The 14991-nt window shown below is 32.3% G+C and overlaps 1 protein-coding gene across 4 annotated transcripts in view; it reads left to right on the top strand.

The window, feature by feature from the left end:
- The window catches only part of LOC117181338 (breast cancer type 1 susceptibility protein homolog), a 149666-nt gene that overhangs the window by 67068 nt on the left and 67607 nt on the right, over positions 1 to 14991 (top strand). The window contains exons 2-3 of one of the 4 annotated variants that reach the window (XM_033373906.1): positions 10212 to 10447; positions 10533 to 10733. The exons of the other annotated variants lie outside the window; for them this stretch is intronic. The gene's annotated coding sequence lies outside the window, so the exon portion shown is untranslated. The remainder of the gene's footprint in view (positions 1 to 10211; positions 10448 to 10532; positions 10734 to 14991) is intronic. 4 annotated transcript variants of the gene reach the window in all.

Genomic DNA, 14991 nt, shown 5'->3' with positions numbered 1-14991 from the left:
AAAAAGTTGTAACCATCCTCACAATGATACGACCTTGTAAACCCATGACTAGGAGTGGGGAAAACACCACTTCTTAGTCCTAATACCCAAAACCTGGGCATCGAGAACCCAGTCTTGTGCTCACCGCAACGATCTGTCTTCAACCCCGTGGTACCCACAACGACGCCCTACTTCCTCATGATGGTATCATCCACGAAGTTCACATCAGCTAATCATAAAAGCTAATCTTTATTTGGTTGAAGTAAATTTTTCATGGTTATACTCGCTCAAACCCACAGATTCTGAATTTTTTAATTAAAAATAACTAATTTAATGATTAGAAATTTTTCATTTATCAATTTTAATCTCATTTATCAGCCGAAAAAGGTTCGTATTAAGGCGAGTTTACGTCGATCATCTCAGCCAAGACAAAGTTAGTCTTGAGACAAGTAAACGTCTTAGCCAAGACAAGGCTCGACTTTGAGACAAGTAAACGCCATTTTACCTGTCGTGGCCATAAAAGTAAGATGAAAACTTGTGTCTTGACTCAGTTTTGAGACGCAGCCAGACATCGATGTTTTGGAGACCAACTCAAGACATAACCAAGTCAAACTTAAGTCAAAGAATTTTTACTCGAGAACCATTACAAATAAACTGGTTTTTTGTAATAAATTGAAATATTTCGCGAATACTTTCGTGAACAGGTATGACATTTCTTTTAATATTAATGTGTCCAGATCTGCCAAAAGGATTATAAAATCTTTTACTAACAATAATTTAGCAGCGATGTATCCAGATACGAATGGTATAAAAAAAACAAGTATATAAACTCGTTCCAATCAAGAAAAATAAAACAATTGTGAGCAAGCAGTTTCGCTAATTTGAGGTTTATGCTAAGGACGGCACATGTGAAATATGAGAGTAGAGTTCTTGTGTTTTTCCAATGTAGGTTTATACAAGCACGCTTGCCGCGAATATAGATACAAAAGCGAATCGCAGTGGACGTGGTGCGGTGTGGCATAATGATGGCCGCTTCGTCGTGTAGAACCTTAGGTTTTAATTTTTTTTTCATTACCTACTGGCGGTCACAAGATCAAACTTTCAGGACTTGTGGAGCACATGAACGTATTCTTATGAAACAAATCGGAGGACACGTATTTTTAAAAACGCGATTTTAGTTTCTGAGGTTTTCAAAAAAAGGTGACAAATTTTATTTTTCTAAACATACATGTTTTTATTTAAAATTACATGCCAATGTGAACGATCTCAGAGCTTAAATAGTCAAATCAGTTTATTAGAACCGAAAATATGGAATATTCCAAAAATAGTTACAAATCTTTTCGAACTCTTATATCTCTGCCATTTTCTCCAATTTTCAAAAATCACTTGAGGGAATTTTTCTTCATGAATATACAACTGTATACGCCGAGTTAGAGGCAAATCCCATTCCATGAAGAAAATTCTTGTTATTATTTGACATGGAATCCGCCAGAAGAGGATTCATGGAATTATGATGGTGTCAAGACTAAGGAATGCTGTTAATTTCTCTTAATTGGTCAACGTATGGTGTGAAATGATTCTTTCAGGGTAACATTTTTTGAGCAATCAATATGATTTATGGTATTTCCGAGAAGCATAGAATGCGTTCACCCTCACTGGTTATGTTTATGAAAAACGTTGCTTCGATGTTGAGCAATCATGAAGTATTAAATTTCATTTCGGGCGCACATTCCTTTTAGTCCAGCCATTACGTCGGAAAAGAGTGTGAAATTCCATAATAAATCAAACCTGCAATGTTTTTAATGAGGAAGTTTCGTTTTGGGGTCCTTTTTGACATATCAAATATGCTAGAACAGATCAGTTGCCAAACCCGGTTTAAAAAAAAAACAGTTCTAAAAGTTTCTTTTGCGTGGGCAGATAATTCCCAATGTATTTTAGAGCAAAATTTCCATCAGAAAAAAGAAAGAAAACAAAATTCTGAACAAATTTTGTTTGAAAAAAAATCCGCTAACCGCTAGTCCCCATTTTTTTGATTTTCAGCGAAAAATCACTAAGTTTCAAAAAACACTGTATCTTTGCAAACAATTACTGCACCGAAAAGTGTTCCACAGGTGAGTGAAACTAGACTCAATTTCCTGTAATTACAATAAAAAAATAACAATTTCCTACCTGTGATAGGTCATGAATTATGACCCCTCAAAATGGGCCATTTTAGCCTGTTTTTACGGGCAAAAAAGTGGACTTCAGTTTTTTCTTACTAAATCCTGCCAAGTTCAGTTTACGTTTATTATGCCAGAGGATGAAATAGAGTCTACAAAAATCAACGTATATCTAGAAAAAAAGTCTTTTGAATAAAATCGAAGAAGCTGTGTTTTTGCAAAATACCTCATTTCCGGCGAATCCTACCACAAAGTTCCTAGAGAATAAATGAAAATAGGGCCAATTTAACGTAAGGTTGAAAAAAGTGTCCCAGCCCAAATAGTTTACGAGATATGACATTGGAAAGTGCACTCTTATGCATAGAGGCACCTGAGCGTATCGTAAAGTAGAACTACGGTCATATTTCGGAATTTTTGTCACAAATAAGTGTATTCGATTAATTTATCATGTATAATACGTCTTTTGACATTAATAAATAAAGAATTGTTTATAACAAAAGCTTGCTATCACTACTTATGTTTACTTTTTGGCCATTTTTTAGCATTTTTGTGGCAAAAAAGTCACCGTAATTGAATAAAAATGTGTAATATGTTTTTTATCCATAAGCAAATATTTTAATTCATAATTTTTTATAACAAAATATTGCTATAACTACTGTTGAGTACTTTTTGACTATTTTTGTGGCAAAAAAGTACTTATCATTGATTAAAATTGTGATATATTTTTTATTAATAGACAAATCGTTTTTTAATAATTGCTTATAACAATCTTTTCTTATAAATACTTTTTCTGCATTCAATTTTATGCTTACCTCCAAGACACTTGTAATTCTCAGTGATTTCCGTAAATTGTACATAATATGCTGTGATATTTTTTGACATTAAAAATAATGAACTACTGGATTACTTGAAAGTAATTACATATCAAACGTAATTCAATATTTTAAAAAAATTAATGAATGAAAAAAGTAATTATATAAACTGATTGTATCTAAAAGTTCTTTAAATAAATTCATAAAATAGTTTTATTCATCAAAATTAAGTAATTAAGAAATAAATAGTTAATAAATAATTGTAATACAGAGTAATACATTCAATCATTTATTTGAAATTTTTTATTCTTTTAAATTATATTTCATATGTCATTACTTTCAAGTAATCAATTTCTTAATTATTTTTAAACGAAAAAATGGTCAAAGCAAATTTTGTACAATTTACAGAAAACGCTGCAAACTACAAGCGTCTTGGAGACAAGTACGGAATTGAATGCAAAAAAACTGTTCTTTAGCAGTTATTGTTACAAAAATCACAAAAAACTATTTGTTTATTGCGGAAAAATATATATCACATTTTTAATTAATTATAAACCTTTCGTGCTACAAAAGTATTCAAAAATGATTATGACAAGATTTTATAATAAATAATTATTAAAAAAGTATTTGTTTATTATTTAAAAAGTATTTGTTTATTTTTAAAAATCTATTGGTTTATTAATAAAAAATACATATCACATTTTTAATCAATGATAAGTTCTTTTTTGCCACAAAAGTAGTCAAAAAGTACTCAACCGTGGTTATAGCAATATTTTGTTATAAAAAATTATGAATAAAAATATTTGCTTATGGATAAAAAACATATTACGTATTTTTACTCAATTACGGTGACTTTTTTGCCACAAAAATGCTAAAAAATGGCCAAAAAAACATTAGTAGTGATAGCAAGCTTTTGTTATAAACAATTATTTATTTATTAATGTCAAAAGACGTATTATACATGATAAATGAATAATACACTTATTTGTGACAAAAATTCCGAAATGTGACCGTAGTTCTACTTTACGGTACGCTCAGGTGCCTCTATGCATGAAGAGTGCACTTTCCAAGGTCATGTCTCGTGACCTACTTGGACTAGGACACTTTTTTTCGATCTTACGCCAAATTGGCTCTAGTTTCATTTATTCTCTAGGAACTTTGTGGTGGGGTACAATTCCCAAAATAATAGGTCTAAAAGACTTTTCTTTTTTCAGATATACGCTGATTTTTGTATACTCTATTTCATCCTCTGGCACAATCAACGTAAACTGAACTTGGAAGGATTTAGTAAGAAAAAACTGAAGTCCACTTTTTTGTCCGTAAAGACAGGCTAAAATGGCCCAGTTTGAGGGGTCATAACTCATGACACTTTTCCGTGCAGTAATTATTTCTTTGTTTTTTCTGTTGGACATTTTGCTCTAAAATGCAATGGGAACTATCCGTCCACGCAAAAGTAACTTTTGGAACTGTTTTAGAAAAAAACGGGTTTGGCAACTGATCTGTTCTAGCATTTTTGATGTCAAAAAGGATCACAAAACGAAACTTTCTCATTAAAAACATTGCAGGTTGGTTTTATTATGGAACAAAACTACCAGATGCCTAGGCTATTTCACAAGACTCTTTTCGAGTCTCTTATCAATCGGACCACCTGTAAAATTAACGACTGTAGCGCACGCAGCATTGACATGGGTCTGTAATCACTCGTTATGTGTATGACAACATTTCTTCGAATTGAAGCACGTACGAAATATTTTATTTCGATCTTTTCCCAAGACTCTTTCCGTGTCTCCTGTATATCGTCGCCCATCTGCGAAGATAAAGACTGTAGCCAATACGCAACATTCGTAAGGTCTAATAACTTGTTATGGTTTTTTAAAAAGATTCCTTTGATTTTAAGTACGGGAAATATCTCATTTTATCTTGAGGGTACATTCTTTTCCCAAGACTTGTTAAATCCTGCCAATCGTATGTCTTATCGTTTTCTCATTAATATCAGCATATAGATATAATTTCATCCCTGACGCATGGTGTTGGCGCGCAACAAATGCAGTTATTGAGGCGGTAGCAGATCTTAACAATTTTCAATGTAATCTAAATTATATTATTATGGGATGAAAAAATACAATTACTAGGATAGCAGATATTAATAGCTTGATATTGTTACGTCAGACATCATATCCTATTCCATATTTCTGTGTGAAAAAGTTCAATTTCCGGATGAATGTATTGATTTTCAATATTCATATTGAGAATCGGATACTCCAACACTGTGATTAGTAAGTCAGCTCAGGAAGCGAAATCAATCTCACAGCCTTTTGCCCTCTAGCCTAAAGTTTGCTAATCGTACGGAAAATTTGTATCCGGAACGCGCCTACCAATGTACATGGTTGAAAAAATTCGTACAACGTCATACCGATGTGCGAAGTTATAATGACGCAGTGTGATATTTTGATGCGAAAAAGCGTTTTTTCTAGTAAAATACACTACTCCGGTGTAATGCTGGTAAATTTACGAAATCTCAACATCTCAGTGTTGAAAATACTAACGAATTACACTGAGGAGATGTCAAAGTCTTAATCTAAGCTTAAAATTTCACTGAACAGTGTGAAGTCAAAGACTGAGACGGAGTGAGAAACATGCAATCAACACTATACGTTGCAAAAACTTACACTTATAAGTTGCTTTGCGCACGCACGCGCAGTTAACTTGTTCAGGCTTGTACGAGTCGACCAAGGTCACATATTCCCATTTCATTGTTGCATTGTTTGGTATACTAGACCAGTGGTCGGCAAACTTTTTTCTCAGGTTTCAGAGCTGGGGTCGAGTTGCGATTCGACCAGGAAAAGATAGCGGGTGGTGCCTTCCCCCTCCATTCTACTACCTTCTCCGCTTCTCGTCGTTCGCCGTCGAACGTACGACTCACATTTCCCATGAATTTTCCTTCACACTTTACCCAGGCTTAGGACTGGCAGCCAAATGTACAAAACCAATTTTTTGTATACAGGCGTGTTTAAAAATTGATGTGAAGAATGTATTGTCAACAATATAATACTAGACTATAAATAAACTAATCAAATTAATTTCTCAGGTAGAGTTCATACATAATAATAATAATGAAATATAATTTAACCAAATATTATCTCAATAAAGTGAAATCAACATTTCAATAGTTGGTTTAATTTAAATTTGAATCCGTCAAAAACAATCAATTCTTTACCTTTTTCGCTTACCGTGAACTCCATTTTTTCGGGGAGCGGAAAAAAACTGGAACGATACACACAAATTGACAGCAAAAAGAAGGAAGGAAACACTGAAACAACACATACAAAGATAAATTGACAGCAAGAAGACGGAAGGAAAAAATGGAACGACACATAGAAACACAAATTGACAGCACGAAGAAGGAAGGGCAAACTGGGACGACACACAAAAACACAAATTAACAACTGCCTAAATGGAAGGAAAAACTGAAACTAGTTAAGTCATTAGCGAAATTTTCCTCCCGTCTTCCGCTCTTGAACGAGGAGAAGTGGAGAAGGTAGTAGCATAGAGGGGGAAGGTACCACCGGCTGTCTTTTACTGACCGAGCCGCAACTCGACCCCAGACAGTTTTCAGGTATGGTCTGGCCCGCTCCGACTTAATTTTTTCTACTATTTTTCGGTCTATTCATGGACTTCAGTGTGAGTAAGCTTATTCCAGCAGAGGTCTTTTGTATACAGGCATGTCAAAGTAAGGAAGTTTAAAAACTTTTAATTTTCCAGCTAGCGATTTGAAAATAGCATAATCAGTATCTACGAATTTGTTCGATTCCAGTGAAATATTACTTGAATAAAAAAGTTAAATATTTGACAGAGTATAATATCAAGAAACTTCAGCTTAATATTCAATTTAATACTAAATACTTCCCAAATTTTGAACCATTATAGACAAGTTACATGTCTTTGGAATCGGAAAAGTGCGTAGATTCCAAATATATTACTTTAAAATCACTGATTGCAAATTTAAGAATTTTTTAATCTCAAGTTTTTTCCCATTTTCCAACAAAGGACCCCTGAAAAAAGGGATGGTCTGTCCAAGCTCGCAGGTACCTGTCCAGAAAGTAGGTCGTTGCTCAGCCTGGTCATTGAATGCATATAACGTAAAATTTAAGAGTACTATTATTAGGCAGCGTTGTCACGTCGTTACACGCAATTCAATGTTCGCGCGAATCTTGCCTAGAAACTGAGTAAGAAACCACTGGATGGTGGAAGGGATGGGACAGAAGTATCGCGTGCCTTGCGCCAGGCCCGATCCCGCGAGTCTCGAACACGATTATCTGATTCGTCGCATCGACATCGTCGTCATATATTCCGTCCGTGGAGCTCCTCGCGTCGGTTGCTGTATCTGTAGGGACACTATATTTATACAAACCGCATAATCGCATAGTGTTTCAGAATTAAATATTACTTGAAATATTTTCGATTTACAAAGTTTTCATGCAAAATATACACTATTTTCAATCGCATAAAAATGCATAATTCTATAATTGTTGCATAATTTGCAAATTTTCGCATAATCATCCCATCATTCTGAGTTTTTGTTTAAAAATAACAACAAATTGTTTTTATAACTTCTTTTTCCATTGTCCATGATAAATATTATCTTCGACGTATTTTTAAATCAAAAGTTACATAATTTATATACATTCTTGTGCATATTTTAATAATTATTTATTTAAATTGCAAGAATTGTGTTTTAAAATAATTTTGAATCGCACGCTAAGTGCGGCCAACCAGCGCGCAGTCCTAACGCAAGCGCAGTAGCACAGGATCCCAACATTGGCATCTGTGTAATTCAGTGTAGTTACCTTACACAATTTCTTTTAGAGAAAAAGTCTTTTATGATTGGAAAGATTGGTGTTAGAAATCTGAATTCACTGTTTATTCTTATCCACGGAATCGTTTTACTGTGTGAGGGATTTCTTTGCTTTTGCATTGTGAAGTGTTGTATCAAAATAAACATCGAAGGTATGTACCAATCTTATATTATATTACCAAAAATTAAGTAATTGGCGGACGTAATCCATATTTTAAAGACCAGTTTTTTTTTTAATTTTAAGGTTACAATTTTGGTAATTTAATCTAAAGTTATTACGGCAACGTATCTGAAAGTCAAATCTACTAAAATCACTATTTTTGATCGAGCCAAGGAATTTGAAAATGAAGGAATGTATGTTTTTGACAAAATTAAAAAAATCATGATGTGTGGAATTTGTAACTGCATCGTTAAATGGGAAAGAAAGTCCGTAATAGATTATCACTGCGTCTCAAAATCTCACAAAACAAAAAATCTGATAAATGAAAATAAAAGGAAGCAAATATCTATCCAAGACTCATTCGAGCAATCAAAGAAGAACAAAACCGATAAAGAAGAATTTATTTTATCGACTGTTTCTGTGTTTATAAAAGCAAACATCCCTCTAGAGAAACTGGACGATCCTGGCATTCGTGATTGGATGAACAAATACATTAAAGGTACGAATTCATTTTTTATTATATTCTCAATAAATTTTTCAAGTTGCATTTAAATTCAGGAAAATGATGGGGGTTTATTTTTATTTTTTAAAATGACCAAATTTGTTCAAGGATGATTTTGAAGAGAAACTGAAGGAAACGGTTAAAGATAAATCTGTGATTATTCACTGCGATGAAACTACTGATCGAAAAGGTCAAGAAAATTATAAAAATTTTCAACACTATTATTATATTATATAATATCTAATAATTTTTTTTTGTTTGCAGACTTTAACGAAATACGACGTGCAATGTAACCATGTAAAAGTCATAGCGTCGGATAGTGCACCGTATATGACAAGTTGTGTGAACACTTTAAAAGGAATAATAAATTCCGATCTTGTACACATACAATGTTGGTCCCACAAGTTGGACAAGGTCACAACAATTTGCCGTGAAAATTTCATTCGTCTTAATGGATTTGTGTCGAATACCAAGAAGCTTTTTAAGAACACGAGAAAACGCAAATATAGGTATATGGAATATAAGAAAAAATATTGCGAAAATAAGAAGAAAGATCCTAAATTATTTCCTCTGCCACTAATGACGAGATGAGGTTCGTGGAAGAAGTCTTCAGATTACGTAGATGAATATGGAGACGATATAGCAACTGATGATGTTGAAGCAGTGAAAAATTTCAATAAGCTCAGCAATGACGATATAAAGATCATAAAAACCGAAGCTTCGTTCGTAAAAAATCACTGTACTGAAGTAAGTGATCTACGTGTAGAGGGATCTAAGTACGCTTTGGCTGACAATGTTTATCCAAATATTCAAATGCTAAAATTTTCTTTTGATTCCATTAAAAGAGCAAAGAAAATCAGCGTAGTCTTAGCAAATGAAACTAGCACTTTATTTCAGTCTTTATCTGAGGAGAAAAGAAAAAACGTGGAATATCGCATGATAAAAGTCGCAAAAATTAGTTCGGAAAAAATTAATGAACGAATTGACAAAGATCCAGCCAAAACTTTCTTTCAAGCTACAGAAAATCTGTTTTATCCTATTAAAGTAATGAATACTGATGATATTCCAGTCATTGCTGCCAAGAATAATGCTATTTTCTTCAACGATATACCGGACTCCCAATTTCTAACTGTACAGCATATTCAAAGACAGTTTAAAACATTGTCTTGCCAAAGAACCTAAGCCTAAAGAAGATCCTGTTCCTAAAATTCTGATGGGAATGCTAGTAAATCATTCTCAGATAGCAGTACGATGACTTCAAGTGATTTCCATGTCAGTCTCAAATGTAGACGCTGAGATAGCCTTCTCTGCGTACGCAGATATTGTTTCTCCAAAACGCTGTAATTTAATTCCTGTAAATGCAGAGACGATGCTAAGCATGTATTTTGGAACCGACTTAGACTGATTTTTTGTGAAGTTTTGAGATTAAAAATATAATATAATTCGTGCATTATCAAAGAAAAATATTATATTTATGAAATGTTTTTATATATAATAATGTATAATATATAATTGACATATACTGTAAGATAAAATTCATATGGCCAAAATTAATATTTTCTTTTCAAAATTTCTCACGATTTGCCAACGGAATGTAGTCTTTAAATAGCACAAAATTATTTATTATATAAGACAAAATCTATTACTCTATTAGATAATATAATTTATTCATTAAACCGCTTTTTTCATTGCATAATATATCGCATAATTTAATTCTTACCGCTCAATTTTTGCATAATTCCAGCTTTTTCATCGCATAATTTCAACATTTTCGTCGACATTAAATCGTGTCCTTATTTATCGAGCTAATCGCCTCTTTCGTGAGTGCACCTACCCGCCCGGGTTAACCGACCTTAGAGACATCCCTCCTTTCTGGGCTGAATCTCATCAATCGTGGATTCGGAGAATCCGTGAAGACTCGCAGTCGCGACCACGTGTGAAGACATGGCTCAAGACACGCGTCCGTTGTAGCTTCTCGTTGTAAGTCAAAGTTCTTCATCAAATCTCTCTCACTTCATGTGAATAATGTGCTTCGAATAAATCTGACTTTTTTGTGCCTTTTCAGGCTTTTTCCCGTAAAACGTATTTTCATTTGCGGACCTAAATTTCACCCCGTACATCGCAAAATTTCTTGGATTAGGAAGGTTTTCAGCAAAGAAGGAAGATAGCAGAACATCCAAAATCGTCCGGATCATCGTTATTTAACTAAGTTGTAGAGCCGCCTAAGGCGAAACAATTCAAAGCAAAACAAACGTTCACATCTTAGGTAACGTTATTTTTTACCCTTTTACCTCCCCCACCCCCTAACTGAATTTACATCACATTATTTTGTATTAGTTTTAAAAGCTTAATAGAAAACTTCTAAATAAAAATATTTTGTATTCAAGACGAAGTGCGGGGTAGAAATAAATAAAACAATATTTTTATGTTACACAACAATGGTTTTATAATATTTTTTATTCGCACAAATATTAAAACTACATAAAAGGAAAGAAGTATTATAATTTTTTCTAGAACTTTCAAAAGATATTTAGGGGTTTTAGAAGTTTGAAAGAAATAATAAATAATCGATAAATTTTCGGAAATTCTACCAAAGTTTGTAATATTGTAAATCTATGCAAAGCCTCTTAAATCTCTGAAAATATTCATTGAATCGAATTTGTCTTAAAATTTTGAAAAATCATGGGGCACTTTGTGCCCCATAAAACTTTTGTTCCAGACATTGAGAACTACAATTTTACGAAGTTTAATCAAAGTCGACCGAAAGCTATTTCATGTACATTTACTGCGAAGTCCTTTAAAGAAATATTTTGAAATGTTTAAAAATCTTTTTCAATTTTCTCCTAAAGTTAATTTTTTAAATTAAAAAATGGAAAGAAATTTATTCAGAACCTAAAGAATTTTGTTCATTTTCCTGAATAATTACAAACTTCCTCAAATATCTTATAAGTTTTCATTATTTTTGAATCGTTTCAAAACTTCTAAATAAATCTTGGATTTACTAGAATTTGTAAAATTATTTATTGTGGCAAAATTTGGCTTTAAAAACTGTTTAACTCTTAAAAATTTTAGGAAATAATTTGAAAAGCTTTGTAATCTTTTTCAATGTGCTCTTAAAACTTATTATTAAAAAAATGTTTGAAACTTTCTAATGAATCTAAAGTATATATTTTTCATTCTCTTGACGCCCTACAATATTGAGTACACCTAAATTTTGTTTAAATCCTGAACATTTTAAATAATTGTCTTAAGGTCTTCCATATATTTTTTTCCAAAAAATCGTCCCAAAATCTTTCAAAATTATTAAAGACGCTTCTAAATATTTGTGCGAATTCTTCATAATAATTTTTTCCCATAATTTGATTTTACTTATCTCTTTGAAGATGTAAAAAAATGTTCAGGAATTATAGTATTGTAGCAAAATGTCAAAAAAAAATAAATTATTTAACAACATTGAACAATCTTTTACAATTTAAATGTTCTCTTCTATCAATAATAGTTTGAAACATTCAGAAATTAATTTGATCATGAACGAAAATTGTCTATATGGAAATTCCTGTGTACAAAATTGATAGTGCAGAACAGTCAAAGATTCTCAATAATACATAATCGGCTTGAAAAGAGTAACTGGCAGTTTTATTTACCAAGTGTCGCAAAAATTTAGGTTTTCGACAACAATGTGTTGTATATTTTAGAGATGAGAGGCGGCATAATAAACCATTCAATCTTTATATGGTTTAGTATTTCGAAAAAAGTTAAGCAGTTAGTAATCAACTAATTAGTTCACAACATAGAAATCAATAAAAAATTATTTTTTATTAAAACATTCAAACAACTTGTACTTTATATTTTTGTAAAGAATAGCATTATTAATATCCTTTTAGGCTAATTTTCGAGAAAATTAATATACATGTACGTACAATTTTGGAAATTCAATTTAGATACTCATTTCACATAATAAATATTTTAGAAACTATATAATTGTACTAGAAATAGGTTAAATATAAATAAACTTTTATTATAAGACTCATATCTAATGTGCAATTAATTTATGTTCCTTAATATAGGAGCATTACATTCAATCTTTATGGAAGCTTCTAATGTGTCCCCTAAGGGTTTACATTTTTCTTATACCTTCTTTTATTCCTTTACACACCCTCCACACACTTACTTGGTGGTGGAAGGGGGACCTACAGTTTAAGGTGGGTTCCGAACCACCAAGAGCAACACAGCCTTAAGTACTTAGAGAAAACCTTTTTCTCTAGAGGTACCGGTCCCACGACTCACCGGAGATGAACAACTCCCTTGCTAGGCTAGTGTTCACCGCATGGGCCACCGAGACTCTTCCAGAGTGCGAGGCGGGAATCGAACCCGCAAGCCGAAGGAGTGGGTCCAAAGCCTACGCTTTAGCCCCCACGACCATCGTCCCACTCCATTCAATCTTTATGTAATGTAATATTTTAAACAAATGAATCAGCTAATAATTAAATAATCTGTTCATGTCATAAAAAGCATTAAAGAATTATTTTCATTGAATAATTCAAATCAGTTTTACTTTGTATTCTTCTGAAAATTTGAATTATCATTAATAACCTTTCAAACTATTCTAGAAAAAATCAAAATATATGTGTGTTCCGATCATGTCGAAATTAGAAAATTCAGATACTCACTTCATAACATAACAAAAATTTATAGAAATGATATAATTGAAAAAAATCGCACAAATTATAACCAATATTCAATTGCATAACCTTCAAGTAAATAATAGATTAATTTCCATAATAAAAAAATTAAATCTTTATCTTTTTCAATGCTATGTAAAAAGTAGTCGGCTAACAATTAATTGATCTGTTCATAAATTATAACATAAAAAGCATTAAACAATAATTTTTATTAAAACATTGCAATAATTTATATTCTACTTTTTTTTAATTTTCACATTTTTTTGAAAATTTTGTTTTATTAGGAACTTGATACAAATTTCGGAAAAAGAATTAAAACATTTGAAAAATTATATAATTATCTAATCTAATTATTATTTATCTAATTATCTTTATTCACTTCAATATTCAGAAATAGTTATTCAGCTAATAATCAATTGGCCATTTTACAAAAGAAAAACCATTAAAATATAATTCTGCTATAAAACATTAAAATAACTTTTATATACTTTACATCTATTTTTTTTAAATTTGAACTTTAATTTTTGAAATATTTATTTAATTATAAACTTTTAAACTAAATTTAGAAAATCTAAGTTTTAGTACAATCATTTGATAATTACTTAATCAGTTTACAAAATAAAAAGCACGAAATAACACTTTTATTGAAACTTTGGGAAAATGTGAAGAAAAAACATCAGCTAATCATTAATTAAATGTTTCACAACTTAATAAAAAGCCTGAAAAAATTTTTTGCATTGAAATAATACATTTATTTTTACTTTAAATATACACTGGGAAACTTTGTACTGGAAAGATTACTAAATTAGGTTAGGTTTTCCACAGAGAGCAAAAAATAATGTTTTAACCTCGATATTAGGATATTTGCTTACGTTAAGATATAGTGCTTAGAATTTTAAAAATGCCATCACTGTGAACAATTAATAAATAATTTAATGGAAGTCAATTTGACTGCTAGTATTTACTTGACAAGAGCGATAAATTTCTGGATCTCATTATCTAGTTTAGCAGAATGGAAAATCGCCGTGCTGCCGCTGCTGGAGACCCGTGTTCGATTCCCGTCAGCTTTACTTTAATCGCATTTTTCTGTTTCATCTTGTAATATAATATCCCTGCGTGTATATACTAGGCAGTCTGAAAAGTCCCTGAAAAATGAAACACGGAGATGTTTTTTTGGCCAAAATCGGTTTTATTTTTCAACATACTCTCCTTTTAGGTCGATACAGCGAGTCCAACGATTTTCTAACTTTTTGATACCGTCCGAAAAGTACTCGATCGGAAGGTCTCCAAAATACGCCTCAGTTTCAGCTATGAGCTCCTCATTTGAGTAAAAACGCTTACCGGTGAACCATCTCTTCAGGTTAGGGAACAAGTAATAGTCGCTGGGGGCCAGGTCTGGTGAATACGGTGGCTGAGCAACCAATTCGAAGCCGATTTCATGCAATTTTGCTTGTGCAACTAAGCATGAATGAACAGGCGCATTTTCGTGATTATAAAGCGGTTTTTTCTTCTTCAAATGCGGTCGTTTTTCGGCGATTTCGATTTTCAATCGGTCTAATAATGATGAATAGTATGCTCCGGTTATGGTTTTACCTTTTTCAAGATAGTCCACGAATATTATGCCATGTGCATCCCAAAATACGGAGGCCATAACCTTTCCGACCCATTGTTGCGTTTTTGGACGCTTCGGAGCACTTTGGCCCGGTGGAACCCACTGTTTTGCCAGTTGCGTTGACTCATGAGTGTAGTAGTGGATCCAGGTTTCATCCATGGTTATGAATCGGCGCAGAAACTCGGTCGGCTTACGCGAAAATAATGCCAAATTCTGCTGGGAAGTTGTCA

The sequence above is a fragment of the Belonocnema kinseyi genome, chromosome 10 (genome assembly GCF_010883055.1).
Source record: "Belonocnema kinseyi isolate 2016_QV_RU_SX_M_011 chromosome 10, B_treatae_v1, whole genome shotgun sequence".
Taxonomy (NCBI): Eukaryota; Metazoa; Arthropoda; class Insecta; order Hymenoptera; family Cynipidae; genus Belonocnema; species Belonocnema kinseyi.
The sequence above is the reverse complement of the archived record's forward strand: the minus strand, read 5'-3'. Positions and strand labels throughout refer to the sequence as shown.